The sequence below is a fragment of the Phyllostomus discolor genome, chromosome 9, assembly GCF_004126475.2.
Source record: "Phyllostomus discolor isolate MPI-MPIP mPhyDis1 chromosome 9, mPhyDis1.pri.v3, whole genome shotgun sequence".
In the NCBI taxonomy this organism is placed as follows: Eukaryota; Metazoa; Chordata; class Mammalia; order Chiroptera; family Phyllostomidae; genus Phyllostomus; species Phyllostomus discolor.
In genome coordinates, this window is record NC_040911.2 from 81,783,378 (window position 1) to 81,802,958 (window position 19,581).

General features: G+C 42.1%; 1 protein-coding gene across 3 annotated transcripts in view; it reads right to left on the reverse strand.

Moving 5' to 3' along the window:
* Positions 1 to 17,131, reverse strand: part of PTPRA (protein tyrosine phosphatase receptor type A) — a 142,962-nt gene extending 125,831 nt beyond the window's left edge. For 2 of the 3 annotated variants that reach the window (XM_036009630.1, XM_028523771.2), the window contains exon 1: positions 16,860 to 17,131. The gene's annotated coding sequence lies outside the window, so the exon portion shown is untranslated. The remainder of the gene's footprint in view (positions 1 to 16,859) is intronic. The other variant, XM_036009629.1, reaches the window with a different exon arrangement.
* Positions 17,132 to 19,581: the final 2,450 nt, after the last annotated feature.

The following is a 19,581-nucleotide window of genomic DNA, read 5'->3' on the forward strand; positions in this document are numbered from 1 at the left end:
AGAAAAAGACACAATGAATCATATATATAATCTTTGGCAGTTACAGTGAAGGCCACAACCTGATAACACAGTTTTAAAAAAATGATCGCCAATTCTTTTAGATAGACCATGGAATCTCCAGTGTGGCACAGAAGCCAATAGATCTACTCCTCTCATTCATTCTGACTGCCTGGACTCCAAAGACATATTTGAGTTTGCACCCCTGTCACTAAATGCCAAAGATAAGGGGGATGAGAGGAGGAGAGGATTAGAGAAAGACATCTTAAAAACCTTCTGCCCTGACTGGTGTGGCTTAGTTGGTTGGGAGTCATCCTGCAAAGTACAAGGTAGCGGGTTCAATTCCCAGTCAGGGGACATGCCTGGGTTGCAGGTTTGGGCCCCAGTCAGGGCACAAGAAGCAACTGACCGACGTTTCTCTCACACATTAATGTTTCTTTCTCTCCCTCTCTTTCTCCTTCCTTTCACTTCTCTCTAAAAATAAAGTCTTAAAAAACCTCCTGAGTTTTGAGGGCATTATAGGGGCTTAAAGTTTCTTATTTAAATGTGTTTTCCAGTTTTGGAATCAGATACTAAAACCTATAAAACTAGACGATGAACAGGAAAAATCAGAAATAATAAAAAGACAGTTTTAGATGCTGAGTGAGGTTAGGCTCATCAAAGAGCTAAGTGAACTCACCTGCTATTACCAAAGTACAAGCAATATGAATCTATGCCTCAGCAAAATTACATATTACTACACATTTTGGACCATCAGAATCCTTCTAAGACCATTAATCTGCACATGCCAATGTACAGATTATCACACAATGTAAATTATGTATTATCACACAAAATAAGTGACTTTGATAGAAATAAGCACAGGATCCACACCTAGATCAGAGTGGAGACAATAAAGTAATGCTGATTGGGGGAGCTAATCACCATCTAAGAAATTATAATACTAGGTAAAGAAGGGGTAGATAGGCAGTCTAGCCAAAGGCAGAGGGCACAGGAAAAGGTAAGGCTAAAGGTTAAGAGTTGTAGGATTGCACGTTTGCTCTGATAAAAAGTCTGGATTTTATCCTGAGGATTTTAAGATAGGGAATGCTGTGATTAGATAAGGAAATCACTCTTGACAGCAATGTGATAAATGACCTGGAATAAGAAAGTAATAATAAGTAGACAACTAAGGAACCTACAGCAGTCATCTAAGTGAGGAGAACCCTGAAATAAGGAACTGAAGAGATGAGGGAAAGCAAGCAAATCTGAAAGATATTAAAGAGATAAAAGAGACAGGAATGTATTACCAACCATATGACCAACATTATCCGGGTCTGTGGGTTGGGTTACTTGGCTGTGCCATTTATTGGGATAGAGGATATAAAAATAACACATTGAAAGGGAAGATGAGCCCTAACTGGTGTGGCTCAGCTGGTTAGGCATCATCCTACAAAATGAAGGGTCGCTGGTTCGATTTCCAGTCAGGGCACATGCTTGGGTTGCAGGTTTGCTCCCCAGTCAGGGCACCTATGAGAGGTAACCCCATCAATGTTTCTCTCCCTCTCTTTATCCCTCCCTTCCCCTCTCTCTAAAAATAAATGACATATTGTTTAAAACAATATAGGGAAGATGAAGTCTGTTCTTAGTGTGTTGTAGATGCCTGGGAAACAGCCCAATGGGCATGACCAGTAGGTTGTTGGCTATTACCCAGTCTGTGCTGAGGACAAATTTTCTCCTAATTAGTAAGGAGCTGGAAGCTGAAACCATGGGCATAGGCACATGCTTCCAAGAAAAATATTCTGGGTAAAACACAAGTGGGCTGAGGATGGAATCTTTGGTAAAGCCAAACAATGAGTGGCTTGAGAAGAGGGGTTTAAGGAAACTGAAGAGTGGCCACTGAAGTAGCAAAAAACCAAGAGAGTGTGTCACTGAACTCTAGGGAAGATAGTTCAGGGAGTAAATGTAATTCTTCTCCACCTCTCTTCCCTCCTTTCCACATTTTCCCCTGTTAAAACTAGGAAGATAAAAAGTATCCTATGATAATTCATATGGCTACACTATATCCCAATCAACTACTAGGGAGGAAAGACAGATACAATCAAGATCATTATACTATTTCCTAACATTTACTGAAGGTCTACTATGTACCAAGAACAATATAAACACTTGACATGCACCATCTAATCCTTCAACAAACATATGCAGTAAAAAACTACTAGTGTTGAACCCATTTATTAAGAGAGAAAACTAAGTCTCAGAAGGGTGAAGTATTTGGCCCAACTTTAAAAAGCATGGTAGGTATGGGCTATGACCCTAATCACAGTCAACTCCCAAAATTAAAATAACTATATGGCCTGACAAGGAATATATAAAAGAAATTAAAAATCCAATTTTTGAAAAATAATTAAGAATTTGAAAAAAATATGAATAGGAGGTTGCCAAAATGAACTCCAGATATGGGACTCCCCACTGATGCCCAATTCAGACTCAACATAAAGATGACTCTTTATGTCACATAAAGATGAGCACCTCTTAAGTAGAATTATCCTGGAAACATAGAGTCTTTCAGTTTTCTTCTCAGTCTCAAACCTCTGACCAATAAATAACTGTATTGTAGTCCTGTATTTTCAACCCAGTAACCCTGACTCTATTAGATGAAAGGCTGTCCTCCTTAACTGGGTGACATTACAGCTCCAGAAGAAAAATCTGTGAGCAACAAGATGAGGCATAACAAACTCACAGTACTAATACTTTCAAGTTAAGTTTAGGATATGCATTTTTTAAAAGATATTATTTATTTATTTTTCTAGAGAGGGGAAGGGAGGGAGAAAGAGAGAGAGAGAAACATTGATGTGAAAGAGAAACATCCATCAGTTGCCTCGCATGCTCCCAACTGGGGACCCGCCCTGCAACCCAGGCACATGCCCTGACTAAGATCAACGGGTGACTTTTCAGTTCGCAGTTCACAGGCCGGCACTCAATTCACTGAGCCACACTAGCCAGGGAAAAATAAGCATTTTTAAAATGTTGATAATTCAGATTCAGCTAATGAAAAGCACTGGAAGTCTTAAGAGAACCTGTTTTATTACATTTATAAGTTTAATTTCTTAGTGTTGTTCAAGTGCTTAAGGAGACTGTTAAGGAGGTAACTCAGACCTGTCAAGCATTGGTTGTGCTTGACAGACTGAATGCATAAATGTATTTTTAAATATCCAAGGAAATTTAATTCACTAACATAGTTGTATGGAAGAATTTAATATGTTAAGCTTGAATTAACATTAATTAAAGAGCAAGTGAAAGTTATTGTTCTTTTTTTAATCAGTATAGAAGTCTTTTATTTTTTTCACACTTATCATGCCATGAATTGACAGGGAATGGGTTCCAGCAGCTCAGGCTCCTTTCCATTAGTTCTCACCAAGTGCACTTCTCTGGGTGGGGAAGTTTGACTTTTCAGTTGAACCCAACTTTGGTACCTTTCTCTTTGGCTTCCTTCTTTTTCTGATCATTTTCCTTCTCATGTTTCAGGAAGCTATCTCACTCTTAGAGTGCTTAATATGCTCAATTCACACATTAATTCTCTTGGCAAGAATCTTGCCCTTAACTTGTTTGTTCACAACAATGCCCACCACGTGCTGGATGACACTGACGATTTTTCCAGTTTTGCCATGGTAACCTCTGCGGCGCATTCCTTTTTGAACAGTGCCCATCCCCTTGATATCTACAATATCACCTTTCTTGTAGATTCATAGGTATGTAGTCAAAGGAACAGCTCTGTGTTTTCTAGAACATATAAGAGGTAGCTCTCCTCTTTGCCGTGTTGGCGAATTACTGGAAGATGGTGGTTCCGGCCGAAAAGCTATTGTTCTTATTTTTGTACAAAAACTACAATGCTTACAAGACTAACAAGACTAAAGAAAAGGAGGTGTTGCCCTGGTTGGTGTGGCTCAGTGGATTGCACACCCACCTGTAAACCAAACAACGGCCAGTTCAATTTCTAGTCAGGGCACATGACCGGGTTGCAGGCCAGGACCCCAGCAGGGGGGCGCCTGAGCAGCAACCACACACTGATGTTTCTCTCTCTCTTTCTCCCTCCTTTCCCTTCTCTCTAAAAAATAAATAAAATCTTTTACAAAATAAATTTTCTTCATTTAAAGTCATGTATGTATCATGACTTTAAGTAGTAGCAAGATCCCCAGCCAGCTAATACCCCAGACTGGGGAAAGAAACACCAACTGGAAGTTACTCTGTATTTAGCCCTCATTAACAAAGTGAGCAGGTCCAGGTGGGAAGTAAAAAACACTGGGGAGCAGTGGTCTCACAGAGAGAGCTGGGAGAACCACTGACAAAGGGACTGGCCTCACTCCTTGAAAGTTGGGTAAAGCATTCATATCATTGGAGACATGGAAAGCACCACCAAAACAGAGGCATCCCTATAAAAGCTCTGCTCCCTCAACCCCACTCTCAGTTTCTTTTAGAGAAACAGTGGAAGTCCTGGAACTATTCCATACTGCTCTGGTAACAGTACTGCTGATATAGCAATGAAAGACATTCTCTTTATTAATAGGTAGTATTAATGCAGTTACAATATTGTAGTAAGCCACGTGTCAACCAATGTTTTAAAACTAAATGCTGGTTAAGCTCTTTGTCCATCAATATTTGAGAACTACTTGCACGACTCACAGCACAGGTTTCAACTTCTTCCCGCATACAAAAACTCAGTTCACTATCATTTCTTCCCAAAAGCCAGAAACATGAAACTCTACTAATGCTTCCACTGCTCAAATCATATTTATTCACACAGCTCCATACCCATCACCACTCCCTCACCCCAAACCAGTCCAGAACACCATCATCCCTGGCCAAATCTGCTCTAACATCACCAAATTAGTCTCTATGCTCTCTCCAGTTCATACTTCACTGTAATGACAATCAAACCTTTTGACCACACACCAGCCTATCAACCAACCAATATGTACATCCTCAACATATAAACATGACAAAAATACTAATATAGTATGAGGCAAAAGTAGGCTTACAGTTCACATGGAAACTAATAAAATAATTAATAACTAATATTACATTAATAAATTCTGGCCCTGGCTGGTGTGGCTCAGTGGATTGAGTGTCAGCCTGTGAATCAAAGGGTTGCTGGTTTGCTTCCCAATCTAGAGCACATGCCTGAGTTGCTAGCCAGGTCCCCAGTAGGGGGTGCGCAAGAGGCAACCACACATTGATATTTCTCTCCCTCTCTTCTTTCTCCCTTCCCCTCTCTAAAAATAAATAATAAGATCTTTTTTTAAGAATAAATTTTGTTTCACATACAACTGTAAACCTACTTTTGCCCCACCCAGTACATATGAATATTACAAAACATTCATTTTAAAAATGTAATAATGATCACAATAATGGTTTTTATATGGGTTCTTAAAGGTAAGCATAAAAACCATTATTGCTATCACTAAAATGTTAATATTAAACTTGTTTTAAAAATATTTTAGCCCTGACTGGTATGGCTCAGTTGGTTGGACATTGTCCTGCAAATTGAAAGGTCACTGGTTGGATTCCTGGTGAGGGCACATGCCTAGGTTACAGTTTGGTCCCCAGTCAAGTTGTATGTGCAAGAGGCAACCAATCAGTGATTCTCTTCCTCCCTTTCTCCCTCCCCTCTCTCTAAAACTAAATAAATAAAATCTCAAAAAAAAATACTTGAGTGATCCCTGATCAAATATTTTCCATTATGCTTGAAAACCCATTATGATAGCCCTCATTTTAATACTTTTTTAATAGAGCAATCTCAAAGTAAGTTTCAAATCAATACTTGTTTTTAATGGCTATCATAGCAAGAGAGAAAAGAAAAGAGAGAAGAGAAGAGAAGAGAAGAGAAGAGGAGAGAAGCGAAGCAAAGCAAAGAAGGTCCACAGGAAGAAGTCTATGACTGCTTACTAAGTTGTGATATTTAGTGTTCCAAGTCCATCCCATCACACAGTTTCCTTCAAATTGTGCTAGCAAATGTTAACTTTTTACTATGGGAATTTTCAAACACACACAAAAGTAAAGCAAACTCTACAATCATTATGCAGCTCTGACAATTATCAATATATGGTAAACCACCTATACCCCCCCAATATAAAAAATAATTTTAAAGTGAACTCCTGACATAAAATTTCATCCATAAATAATTCAGTACTTATATCTAAGAGAAAGGAGTGTTTCCTTTTAATATAATACTACTAGCATACCTTTAAAAATAAAGTAATTGTTTAAAAATCATCTAATATACAGGTAATATTCAAATTACTCCCAGAGTTCTCATAAATATCTTTTTACAGTTGGTTTATATGAAACAGGATCTAAACAAGGTCTATACATTATATTTAGTTAATATATCTCAATTTTTTTTTAATCTGTAATAGTTCCTCCACTTTTTTCTTGACATTTATTTGAAGTAACTGGATTTATTTGTCCTACAAAATTTCTCACATTCTGAATTTTCTAATTATATTCCGTAAACTGGTTGTTAGATCTAGAGGCTTAATGAGAGTCAGGTCTGATTTAATTGGTGGTGGTGGGGGGGATATTTAATGAATGGTGCTATATTTTTATATAGGGCTTCATCAGAAGACCTTTGGTTGTACTCGTTCAAAAATGGTATGATTGATGAGAAGATCATCAGTCAGATCCTTCTATTATTAAGTTCCTTAATGGTTTTAACAGCCACTGATGATCAATGCCTAGGTTCTTTATTTCATTGCATCATCTAGAAATATTTTTAGAAATAAATTTGGAGATTTTTGCAGGTAACAAATTTATGATTCCAAGTTTTTTCATGTGCAAAATTATGAGTTTTTTTAACAGATGCAACAAAATCACAATAAAATTATGAGTCTCTAGGCAAATGCAAATCAAAACCACAACAAATTGCCCTGGCTGGTGTAGCTCAGTGGATTAAGCACAGGCCTGCGAACCAAAGGGTCAAGGTTTAATTCCCAGTCAGGGCACATGCCTGAGTTGCAGGGCAGGTCCCCAGTAGAGGGTGTGAGAACCCACACACTGAGCTTTCTCTCCCTCTTTCTCCTTCCCTTCCCCTCTCTCTAAAAAATAAATAAATAAAATCTTTTAAAACAAAAAATTATCACTTCACATCCACTAAGATGGCTGTAATGACAAAGACAAAGAATAGCAATTGTCGGTGAGGATGTGAAGAAATTGAAACCCTGTGCATTGCTGCTGGGAATGTAAAATGGTGACATTGCTTTAGAAAATAGTTTGGCAGCTCCTCTAAAAGTTGAAGTCATTTAACTGGGCAAATCCATTCCTAGGTATAGACCCAAGAGAAATAAAAATATATGCCCACACAGAAACTTTTTTTAAATTTTTTAATTTTTTAATTTTTTTTAATTGCCCACACAGAAACTTGTCAGAAAACACAGAAACTTGTCAGAAACTTGTACATGAAAGTTCATAGCAGCATTTTATTCATAATAGCCAAAAAGTGGAAACAATCCAAACATTCACTAAGTGATACATGGATAAACAAAATGTGATATGTTCATACAAAGGAATATTCTATTATCCAGCTATAAGAAGAAATGAAGTACTGATACAAGCTACAACATGGAAAAACCCCCCAAAACATTGTACTAAGTAAAAGAATCTGGTCACAAAGGCAACATGCTATAGAATTCCCAATGTTCAGAATAGGTAAATCCAGAGACAGATTAGTAGTTGTTAGTGGCTGGGGGAAGGTATAATGGGAGTAGCTAATGGGTACAGGGTTTCTTCTTGGGGTAATGAGAATGTTCTAAAATTAGGTAATAGTGATGACTGCACAACTCTATGAATATACTAAAATTTTACCACTGTACAATTTAAAAGGGTGAATTTTATGGTATGTAAATTCTATCTCAATAAAGCTTTTTAAAAATTACTTATCTCATAGCATATTTCTTTCTAAGAAAAAAGTTATTTTTTCATTCACTGTTAAAATAACACCTTTACTTGAAGAGACAAATTAAGGACATTAATTTTTCAAATAATATTTGTTAGATAGCCATTTATCACAGGAAAAGTTGGCTTTTTTTTAAATAAAAGAAAAATGTATAACAGTAACAACTCTGCCACAAGATAACCAATGAATGAAAACCTGCCTCAACAGTCCCTGAAGAGAGTTGGAACCATGCAGCTTTGGGCTCTCTTTGCCACAGTTTAGGAAGCAGGAGAGACCTTGAAGGGAAGGAAAGGGGTGAAAGGACTCTTGCTGGTGGGCATCAGAAGGTGGCACATGGTTTTGGATTAAGAACTGGAGATCATGTGGCGACACAGCTGATGATACTGGGAACCGCGGGAGGCCTTCCAGGAGAGCATGGATTACTGGGAAGAACTGGGGGCTACCTGAGCCACAGTCTTCTATTTCTTTTCCTGAGATAAGGTACCCCAGCAGACTGGACAAAGCAGGGAAGGAAGGACTGCGTGTTTGTTTGTGGGTGTTTAAGGGACTTTGGGATTCTAATGAAGACATTGTCATTACTCTAAGTCTATATAACTTTTGAATAAATAGTTCCTGTCCTTTTCACCAATCTTTAGCATTGAGAGCCACAATTCCCTGGTGGTGGGCAAGGTGAACCTAGTATAGGGCACCCCGGGAGAAGGGGAGTCCATTTGGCAATAGCATCTTGTCCCCACCACAGATCCATTCTGTAACATTTACATCCTTCCATAGATTTCTAAAACATAAGTTTTATTGCTACTTTAGGGAAACATAAGTAAAGATAGCCATATAATTTTAGCTATTTGAAGGATTTGATTTTAATTTTCATGGGCTTGAGCATCTGTCCCATGTCATGAACTAAGTTATATTGCCAATGTTTGCACTGATCATCATTTACTTAAAAATGAAAAATAAAGGAGTGTATACGACTTTAAAAAAATAGTCCATGAAGAAGCAATGAGCGAATTTCATCTTTTCATTCAGTCAAGGCAGCTCTTCTATCAGTAGTTTACATTTAGACAATTATTCTACATAGCAATTTATTAAGGCAGTCATTTATCATTAAGAATGTCTTCTCCAGTACAACTTTCCTCTCATAGCTCACAAAATAACTGATTTTTCTTGGATTTAATTATTAAAAGAGAATTTAGCAAATATATGCTAGAAGCTTCTATACTTTTATAACTATATTGCAAAACTCCAATCTACAAAATTTGTTCTAATATTATTTGTTCAAATCTTCAGCAATATTTTCTATGCCTATTATAAGAGTATTTGCTGCCCTGACCAGTGTGGCTCAGTTGGTTGGGCGTCATCCAAAAAAGCAAAATTTCATGAGTTCAATTCACAGTCGGGGCATATGCCTGGGTTGCTGACTGGTCCATGATTAGGGCGTGTGTGAAAGGCAACTAATGGATGTTGCTGTTTTTCTCCCTCTCAATAAAGGATAAATAAATAAAATCTTTTTTTAAAAAAGATTATTTGCTGACAAAGGAATGCATTTTGGTTTCTTGACATATTATTTTCCATGTACTAGATCAGTTTTTTCTTGGTGGGAGGTGGGGGACAACACAGGAAGAACTTGCCAATGGCATGTACCTTTTGTCTTGTAAGAACCAGAAACCTCAAAATATATACTTTAATAATTAAGTTAGTAAAATTGTGTACAGCATCTGATTGACTACCCTAGGGCTTTAAACATCATTGAGGGGGAAAATGCAGAGGTTCTCCCTATGCTCCAGATGCTTAGTTTTCAAATGTCCCAATGCTAGTGATAGCCTCCTATTTTATTATTTAATATCTCAAGGTTCTACATACTCTCAAAGCAAGGTTCCTATTAATGACAGAGGGTGTAAATCCATATTTTAACACACTTCATATTTCCAATGTAACAGGAGCTGACTTATTCAATCAGATTTAATAGCTCACCAAGAATTCATAATAGGAGATGGACAAGGGGACAGCTCTGCTTGAATTTTGTTTGTGCTTGAATTATTAATATTTTCTTCAGTCACTGCTTTGCAGAAATAATTTTGAACCACCTGTCCATTTTGTAAAGGTCAGTTTAATGAAAATTGCATATACACTGTTACCAATACATTGTAATACACTGAAGGCAAATGTATAAATATGGCTCTGCCTGCTCACTGCAGAACTTCCTTCTCTTCTTTCAGGACACTCAAAGTTCTGGAGCTAACATGGTAACACTGACTGACCTGCAGACCCCAAGAAGGTATCAGTGACAATCCCTAAGTTTAATGTTTCATCATTTTTTAGATAAAAATAATAAAAAGAAGCTCTAAAATTTTCTTTCAGCATCCCAATAAATCATCTTACCAAACTCACTTTGAAAGCTGCTGTTCTAGATTGCTGCCACAGTGGACTTTTTTACAGCTACAAATCCATCTGAGAGATCAGTTCACTTTCCTCAAAATCCTGCAATGGCTTTGCTCTACCTTCAGGATACAGTCCAAAGTCCTTGCATGGCCCTGGCTGGTATGGCTCAGTGGACTGAGCGCCTGCCAGCAAACCAAAGGGTTGTGGGTTGATTCCCAAGTCAGGCACATGCATGGGGTGTGGGCCAGGTCCTCAGTAGGGGTGCACATGAGGCAACCACACATTTATGTTTCTCTCCCTCTTTCTTCTTCCCTTTCCCTCTCTCTAAAAAATAAATAAGTAAAAAATCTTAAAAAAAAAACACACAAAGTCCTTGCATGGTACATAGGGCCCTCAACTCTGGCCCCCCTCATCTCTCCAGTCCAGTACTTCCTAACCCTGGCTGCATATCAGAATCATCTAGGGAGTCAAAAATATGAGGTCTGTCTAGAAAAAGTCCAGCCATTGTTAATATAACAAGAATGGTTTGCGCAACGTCCATGTGACCTGGCAGGCAAGGGGAGTGGACTGGAATGCTCATGTATGAACAATGATGACTTCACTGTACTAGTCAGTGCGGGGTGGTAGGTGCCCTTGAGTGAGCATGTGTACTGCATGGCTGTTGCATTCAAAATGACTGAGCGAATACAGCAATAAATCTCCATCAAATTTTGCATTAAGCTTGAACACTCCTCTGCAGAAACTATTCAGATGATTCAGAAGGCTGCAGCTATAGGCAACTGGTGATTGGCAGCTTCATCATGACAATGCACCCACTCATATATCATGTCTCGTGCAGAGTTTTTTTGGTGAAACATCAAATCGCCCAGATGATTCAGCCCTCCTACAGCCCAGATTTGGCACCTTGCAACTTCTGACTTTTCCCAAAACTAAAATCACCTTTGAAAGTGAAGAGATTTCAGACTGTTGATGAGGTTCAGGAAAATACAACGGGGTGGTTGATAGCAATTGGGAAAACTGTGTGAGGTCCCAACAGGCCTACTTTGAAGGGGACTAAGGCATCACTGTCCTGTGTACAATGTTTCTTGTATCTTCTTCAATAAATGTCTCTATTTTTCATATTACATGGCTGGATACCTTCTGGACAATAATACAATAATGAATAAATAATACAAGAATAAATTCTGTTCCATGTACTCACAATTGTAAACCTACTTTTGCCAACCCCTGTATATATACATATTCTCAGGTTCCACCCTAGACTAATGAAATCAAAATACCTGGGGATGGGGTATTTGCATCGCTGCTTTTTATAAGTTCCCCAGGTGAATCTACAGTACTGCCTGGGCAGAGAACTACCCCTACCTACTCACCTTGGTCAGTCAGCTTCTGGGGCTCACTAAGCTCTCAATTAGGCCTTCCTACTCCAAGTCTGACCCACCTACCAGTAGCATCTGCCTCACCTAGGAGCTGTTTAGTCATGCAGAATCCAAAGTTCCACCCCAGACCTACTGAATCAGGACTTGGCATTTTAACAAGATCCCCGGATTGTTCATGTGAACATCAAGTTAGAGAGGCACTGCCCTAAGGTACCAAACCTGTTCCCAGCTCAGGGCCTTTGTAAGTGATGTTCAGCTATGAATGTCGTTTAACACTGAACTTCTCTGGCACTCACAAGGCATCCTAGTCTTCCCCTTTGATCATACATGTAATTACCATAAAGTGATTAATGTCTGCCTATTCTATTAGCCTTGTAAGTGTCATCATGACAGACATCAATCCATGATACTCTGGGGTGTCCCCAACTCATGGCACAGTGCCTGGTATTTTCAATCCAACAGCATCTAGTCTTTTGTTTCATACCAACATGATCTTATCCTAAATTTCCATAATATTTCTGTCCCATCAACAACACCTTTCTTAAAAAATAAGTTGGTTTTAGCTCCATTAACTCTTGGATATGATATATATCACAGCACTATATTTATTTCAGAATCTGAAGAGCTACTGGTCTCTTTTTCTAAAGAAATGTAAATTAAACATAGTTCAAAGTTCCACTATATTTCTTTTAAATTAATAAAATCAAATATTAGTTTTTGTTTGTAATAGCATTGGATAGACTGTCAGGAAACAGGGCCACATAAATTGTTGATGGTGTTGTGAATCAGTTCACCCTTTCGAGATAGCAAGTCGGTATTGAAGCCATACCCTGAGTCAGGGAACCCACTTTAGTAATAAGAGTCCAAGAAAATAATTCCAAGGAAGTATTTGAAAAAAGATGCTCAGAAGTACAATATATATCAGTAAAAAGAAGAAAATAAAATAAAAAAGAATGCACAAATGGTGGGAATCAATGTACAAAATACTATTCTGTCATTTAAAATAATATACATGAGTAAACATAAAATAGTTGATGCTATGCAAGAATACAAAAATATGCTCTGGCTGGTGTGGCTCAGTGGGTTGAGTGCCAGTCTGCAAATCAAAAGGTTGCCAGTTCAGTTCCCAGTCAGGGTACATGCCTGGGTTGCAGGCCAGGTTCCCAGTTGGGGGCATTCAAGAGGCAACTGATCAATGTATCTCTCACACATGAATGTTTCTCTCCCTTTCTTCCCCCCCCTTCCCCTCTCTCTAAAAATAAATAAATCAAACCTTTTAAAAGAGCCCTGGCTGGTGTGGTTCAGTGGATGTGCCGGCCTGAGAACCAAAGGGTTGCAGGTTCAATTCCCAATCAGGGCACATGCCTGGGTTGCAGGCCAGGTGCCCAGTTGGGGGTGCACAAGAGGCAACCACAGGTTGATGTTTCCCTCCCTCTCCTTCTCCCTGGAAAGAAATCTTCCTTTAAAAAATCTGTATGTACTGATTACAACGACTAAGAAAATCTATGCCTGTATACTGACACAACTGGATATGAATTTAGAGTAAAGTTTCACATTTAATGGATTATCTTTAGAGAATATATTAAAGCAAATTTTAATGTTGGGTTATTTGTGGGTTTGCTGGTCAGTTTTACTAAGTAAGTGTTACACCTATTTTTGTTCTCAGACTCACTGAAAACAAAAACATTTCTCCAACTTTGGCATTTGAGAACATTTATTAATTACTGAACTAGAAGTAAAAGACAAGATTCTATACTTTGCCAGCTTCCTGCTTATACCTCAGACTCCACCTGCATCTCATTTTTTTCCACATGAAGGTGGAGGCTACTAATGCAACAATGATTACAAATCGACTCAGCACCTCCAATGAAAGGTGCTGGGCAAATACAATGTCAGAGCTGCTTAAAAAACAAACCACCACCCACACTGACTGTCTTGCACAAGTCACTTTATCTTTCTGAACATCAATGTCTTCCTCTGTAAAATGAAAGAAATACGTTAGAATCACATGGTGGGGGGAGGTTAAGTGAGGGAAGAGTGGGCACATGGTATCTGAAAAAGCACCCCAAAGGATCCTGGTGCAGATCCCTTAAGTCCCATTCACACTTTGAGGGGAGAGGATAAGTTAATACAATCCCTTCAAGGGGGTGGTGATTTGATTACATGTCTAAAACTTTAAAAATGCACATGTATCCTTTGAGCCAGTGGAACATTTCCACTTTTAGAAATATATTGTTCAGATAATTTTATACATGAGCACCAACTGTATGTACAAAGACATTCACTATAACGCTGTAGCAGAAAAATGTGGAAACATACACGTTGTTTAACCCAAAGATTAGTTACAAGTTATAATGCATACAATGAAATAAGGAAAAGAATGTCAATTTAAAAAGTGAATGGCTCTATATATACTAATATGGCATGATTTCCTATATATGTTAAGTGAAAAAAAGCAAGATGTGATGGTATGGTGCCATGGGGGAAGCAGTATGGAGAGGAAAACACATGTGTAGAAAGAAACAGTGTCTACACAGGGCCACAGAAACTGGAAACTATAGCCAGCTCTGGGGAAGTCAGGGTAGGAGGGAGACTTCTTTTTCTCTACATACCCTGTTGTACTGCTGGAATTTTTTCTCATAAGTATTTACTATCTTTTCTCAAAACTGAGCAAGATTCTCTACAGGCCTCCTTCTGAGTCTTTAAAAGGCTGTGATTGTGCCTCTGTGGAGCCTGGCCACTGTCTCCCAAATTGCAGGGGCAACAGCATCTAACCCCACACTACCTCAAATGACCTTTCCAAAGTCCAGTCAACCCAAGTCCTTGACCTCCTTTAAAATCCTCCAACAGCTTTCCACTGGCCAAACTTTAACACAGCACATATAGTCCTTCAAGCTCATCCAAATCTCATCTCCCATCCTTCTTCCCTCTATACAATCCAACTTCATTTAACCTCTCAGGGCTCCCCAACAACAGTGGGCTCCTTCCACCTCTAAGCCCACCTGTGCAGTTCCCTCTTTCCTGTATTCTGTCCACCATACACAAACTCCTACCCGCCCTTCATGATCCAAAGGCCGCCTCCCAGTAAAGCTTTCTCGAACCTCCTTAGGCGGTTTGATTACATGTCTTACAACCTGGAAGATGCTCTGGAACTAGACTGCCAAGATTCAAATCCAGCCTGTTCCCTCATCAGATCCCTTCTTCCCTAATCTCGTCTTATCTGCCCACTGTACCGTCTTAGCTTCTATTCTTGTCAAGTAGGAATAAGCCCTCATATCACTGCTGAACACAGCAAATATAATTCATAGAAATTTATTACATAGCTTGTCACAAGGCAAGTAAAAGAAAAGTTAGTATTATTATACTTTCATACCACTTGTGATGTATGTATCCATCTGTCCTTCATTGGACAGCGACCTCCTCACTTTTCATTTGTATCTGAAGGACTTCCCCTAACAAAAAGGCACATGAATGTACTTAGGTCAGAGGACTGGCCTTTCTGGTTCTCAATTTTGCCTACATGGTAAATAAGTGGCTAAAAGGTGCCAGTGAACAGCCTCCTGGATCCCACCATGCCTTAGAGTGCACATATCAGTCAGACCACTTCAGGAAGGCACGGGTGGAAAGACACCATGGGGCTTTTGGCTTTTCGGAGATAATCAAGCAGACTGGATGCCAGTGGGATATGAGACTGACAGTTCCTGCCTGCTCACTACTAACCGGGTGGGGTGGGGGGCTGGCGGGAATGGAAATGGAGAGATGGGGAATCAGAGATACTGAAAGTCCTAGGTTTGCCCCCCAAAAAGGCCTTCAAGAAACAGGAAAGATTCTTTTGGGAAGTGGGTACTTGGAAGTACACAGAGCCAATACGTAAGGGGAAGAGATGGAAAAGGGCCTATAAGACAACCGGGAGGAAGAATCCTCTCAGCATGGAGGATGGAAAGGTGTACAAGACACAGCTCCTGCCCTCAAGAAGCTTCTCTAGTGAAAAGGACTTTAAAGAAAAAGAGCTAGCCAGGTAAAAGCGGGGAGGAAAGAGGGTCACACAAGCATAGGCATCTAAATGTGTAAAGAGGCAAAGTGGCTCTGAGTGGCTAGAGAGGGGGATAAGGGGAAGGAGAATCAAAGGATTCAATTAAAACTAAGAGGATAAATTGAGGCAAGACTGTCAAGGGCCTTGTACGACTTGATAAGACATTCTGGGCTTCATTCATCCCATGGGAAAACGAGAGGGAGGGAATTTTTAAGTAAACAAGTGACAGCATCAGATCTGTGTTTTGGGAAGGAGTGGCCAGGCAGGAAGATGATGTTACCCATCTTCGACGTCAGTCCTCTTCCCACCCACCATCTTCTGGTTCTAGGGCTGCCTTCACCGCAAGCAGGTGGCAATGAAGAGATCTCTGGGGAGATGTGACGGGTTCTAGAGCAGGAATCCCTACCCTGGGCAAAGCTCCTGAAGGCATTCGCCCTGTCTAGGGAGGTTCTGAACATTCTTTTCCTGTCTTACAAACAACATGACCTCAAACACACACACACACACACACACACACACTGGGCTCAGCTCATTATTGTTTTTATCTTCAGGAAATAAAACTAGGAATTAATTTTTCAAAAAACGATGTTCTTTATTTTATTTACCAGAAAGTAGAAAGGGAGGGGGGATCTGCATTCCCAATTGGCTCGTTCTGAATTCTGGGCAGCTCTGAGACCCTATTTCCCTTCTTAAGCCGCCTCAACAGTTGGGAGTGGGCGGAAAAAAGAGGGGCCTGGGGGTTTTAAGGGAAAGAAAAGTTGGTCTCTGCAAAAGCAAATTTTCTCATGCCGGGAGTTCTCTTTCCTCCCTTCCATTAAACGGATCTGAGCAAATTCTGTTCTCACTATTCCAAGTTTCTTCTTTCAGAATGAACTACGGCAGCCCTGGCCTGCCCCCAGGAGGACGCACGCAAAGTTCCCGAGCAGTCCACAAGGGTCAGCGCCCTGTCCCGCACGTTTCCGGGGATCCCCACCCCCGCCCCCGGACAGCCTAAGGATGTGGGAGCCGCCTGGATTCTAGACACCCGGAGAATTCTACTCGGAAAAGAAGACTGGGGCCCCAGCCACGGACCCCTTCCACTCGCGCCGGGAGCCACCCCCCACTTCCAAAGCCCCCCGGGGCGGCTGCGGCCGCGAACACTCACTGAGTCCGGCTCTGGGCGGGACCGCTGGGAACGCAGACGGCGGCTCCGCCTCGGCTCCGCGGCGGCGTCTCGGCCCGCCACACGCCCTCAGGGCCGCCGCCTGGCCCGTGGCTCGCAGCCCCACGACGGCGGCGGCGGCCTCGCCTCCATAGCGAGGGGAAGTGGCTGAGGGGCGACTGGGCGTGCAGCGGTGATGGCGGCAGCGGCCAGGGGTCCGGGCTGGCTCGCGCGCGCGCCCGCGCGCGCGTCTCTGTCAGCGCCGCACTCACCGCAGCCTCGCTCCCGATCGGGCCTGGGCTGTAAGGCACCTCTTTATTGGCCGTTCAGAGACGGGCGCTGATTGGCCTACACCGAAAGGGCGTTTCCCCAGGCCCTCCCGGGCCCAGCCTGTGCGCGCCTCAGAGCGCTCGCTCACCCGCCCAGGACGCAGAGCCGGGTCTCACTGTCCCTAGCCTCACACCCGGTCTTGGGGATGTGCGCCCCATCGCAGCCCTGTCATTGGCGAAACGAGACTCCGGGAGCATTGGCCACCCGTGCACCTACGCCTTCTGCCTCTCTACAACCCCAGTCCCTTGGACATGGCCCTTCTCCCCAGTTTACAGATGCGGAAACTGAGGCCAAATACAAGTTCCATCAAAGTCCAGCGACAAGGGTGGACTGGAATTAAAATGCAGTCTTTCCACTCCTCTCTCCAAACGTGTTCCACCTGAATTTTTTTTTTTTCTTTTCTAATTGGAGCAAGGCATTTAAAGCACGAACGCTCTCTCAGGGAAGAGAGGAACCTGCAAATCCCCTAGAACGAGTCTGGCATCATGGGTGTTGTCTTACGTCAAGTCAGCCCACGCCATCCCCACCCGAGCCCCAGGGAAATCGCTTTCCAGATGCACATACAGGGGCCTAGCTTGCCACGGAGCCGGCTAGAAACACTACACATGGTGCTCTCTGCGTTGGGGGTGTTTGTGCGTCAGGCCTGGCGCGGGAGGGAAGGGGAGGTTCAAAGCGCAGAAAGGACCTGGAGATGCGTTCTCCCACCCCACCCCTCCCCACCCACCCTCACCGGGGCCGGGGACAGGGTAGGGGGCGCGTAACTCCTCACCAGCGCTCCCCGCCCCGCGTGTGGCGCCCCAAAGCCAGCAGGAACGGGTTCCCAGGCTGCAGGACTTGGGCGTCTGCGGCTGAAGGCCGATTACAAAGTCGTGATGAATCACTTTCCCAGTTATGACCCCCTTGTGGCGTCCCTCGGACAACGCCGGACCTACAGAGAGAGTGGCTGGGCGTCTGTAGGGTGGAGACAGATTGCACAGCGGTGTGCAAACTGAGCTTTGCCGGGCCCCTTCACCGGAGACCTGGAGTCTTCGCTGACTGGGGTGGGTGGCGGCGAGCCTTTCCTCCTGACCCGAAGCCCCTGAATCACTCCTCTCCCACTTGCTTGGCAGAGCCCCACCGTTCAGCGCACCCCAGTGGAAGGGTCTGTGGCTAGCATCAGTTCTTCCTGGCGGAGTGTGTTTAGTGGGGACATTTTGGGGCAGGCGAAGGAGCCCATATCAGAAGCCATTTTCACAAGGTTGGTTCCCCTACCATGGCCAGTGCCCACCACTGCCTGCAGTTGGGGCGCCAACTTAAAAATCTATGCACCCCTTTCGTCGGTATTTGTGGAATAAATGAGTGTATGCAAACCAGAGTTACTGCCTGCGAATACGGAGTGCGGTGGGCCTCCTCAGGCCATCCTCTCCCTAGCAGAAGAGCCTCTTCTGGGGTGAGGGCTGTGTTCTCTCACTCCCTATCGGCAGGGCTTGCCCAGAACTGCCCTGAAATGGCCAAACGCAAGGGGACCCTACAGAACAGACAGTTCAGCTCAAAGATCCCTAAGCCACATACAAAATCTCCTTTTGGACCCAATGAGAGTACATTTTTTCACATGCTCAATATTTACATTTCCCAGGAAGTCCAGACTCAATCTATCCACACACCAACGTAAAAGTGAAAAGCCTTCATTTGAAGTGTTTAGACACCCTGAAAAACATTTACCGTGAGTGTAGGAAGTACTTGGGTAGTTAGGAAAGCAGCACCCTAGGACAAACCCCACCAGTGTGGTTTTACTTTACCTACATTTGTGCTACACTATTATTTCTTAATATGTTTCTTTTGGCTAATTTATATTTTATTTATACTTTTATTTATATTGCCTAAAAAGTTTTGACATGCTACTTATATTTTCTAGCATTAAAATAAATAGCTGGCTGGTGTGGCACAGTGGACTGAATGCTGGCCTGTGAACCAAAAGGTCACCAGCTTGATTCCCAGTCAGGGCACATGCCTAGGTTGTGGTCCAGATCCCCAGTTGGGGATGTGCAAGAGGCAACCAATCCATGTGTCTCTCACACATCAGTGTTTCTCTCCTTCCCTTCCCTGTACTCTAAAATAAATAAACTTCAAGCCTCTCCATCAGCTGGGTGACCTGAACCTCTTTCTGCTACTCTTCCTGGAACCTCCCAGGCCTGTACTGAGAATTGCAGGCATGCACAGCTTGGCAAGTAACCTGTCTCAATAAATGCAGTTCCTTTTCTCCGTGAGACAGCAACAATGTGGCCAAAACCATTTTTTGTTTATGTGCAGAGGTGACAAAACCTCAGACCGAGAAGAGGCAGGGTCTTGGGTGTCTCATTCTAGAAACCCAGGGAAGGAGAATTCAGCTTGGCAACCACACATACCCTGTTTCCAC